This window comes from Solanum tuberosum, unplaced genomic scaffold (genome assembly GCF_000226075.1).
Source record: "Solanum tuberosum cultivar DM 1-3 516 R44 unplaced genomic scaffold, SolTub_3.0 scf00120, whole genome shotgun sequence".
Classification (NCBI taxonomy): Eukaryota; Viridiplantae; Streptophyta; class Magnoliopsida; order Solanales; family Solanaceae; genus Solanum; species Solanum tuberosum.
Genome location: NW_006239047.1, coordinates 1,036,461 through 1,037,392, shown reverse-complemented (window position 1 = coordinate 1,037,392; position 932 = coordinate 1,036,461).

Here is a 932-nt window from a genome sequence, read left to right as displayed (position 1 = left end):
GTTGCTTTTGCTTCCCAAGTAGCTCCCTCTACTGACTGACTCCTCCACAAAACCTTGACTGAAGCAACTTCTTTATTTCTCAACCTTCTAACCTGACGATCGAGAATCTCAACTGGTACATCCTCATAAGAAAGGCTATCTTTTACAGCCACAGTCTCTATTGGCACTATGGATGCTGGATCACCCCCACACTTCTTCAAAAGAGAAATGTGAAAGACTGGATGCACTGGTGCTAAGTCTGCTGGCAACTCTAACTCATAAGCCACTTTACCAATCCTTTTCAAGATCTGGTAAGGGCCTACATATCTGGGACTGAGCTTTCCTTTCTTGCCAAATCTCATCACCCCCTTCATAGGTGACACCTTCAGGAAAACTCAATCATCAACTTGGAACTCTAGTTCCCTCTTCTCACATCTGCATAAGATTTCTGGCGACTCTGGGCAGTCTTAAGTCTATCTCTAATGAGTTTCTTTCTCCATAGCATCATGAACTGAATCTGGCTCTATTAAGGCTTCTTCACCTACTTCAAACCAACCAACTGGATATCTACAAATACGCCTATACAATGCCTCATAAGGGGCCATCTGAATGTTGGAATGGTAACTATTGTTGTAGGCGAACTCAATAAGAGGAAGGTGATCATCCCAACTACCCTTGAAGTTGATCACACAAGCTCTCAACATGTCCTCTAAGGTCTGAATGGTATGCTTTGCCTAACCATCCATCTATGGATGAAATGTTGTACTAAGGTTAACCTGAGTACCAAGACCTTTCTGAAATGACTTCCAGAAATGAGAGGTAAACTGAGGACCTCTATATGAGATGATAGACAAAGGAACTCCATGCAACCTCACAATCTCATTAATATAAAGCTTGGCGTAGTCGTCCGCCAAATCTGTAGTCTTGACAACCAAAAAGCGAGAAGACTTAGC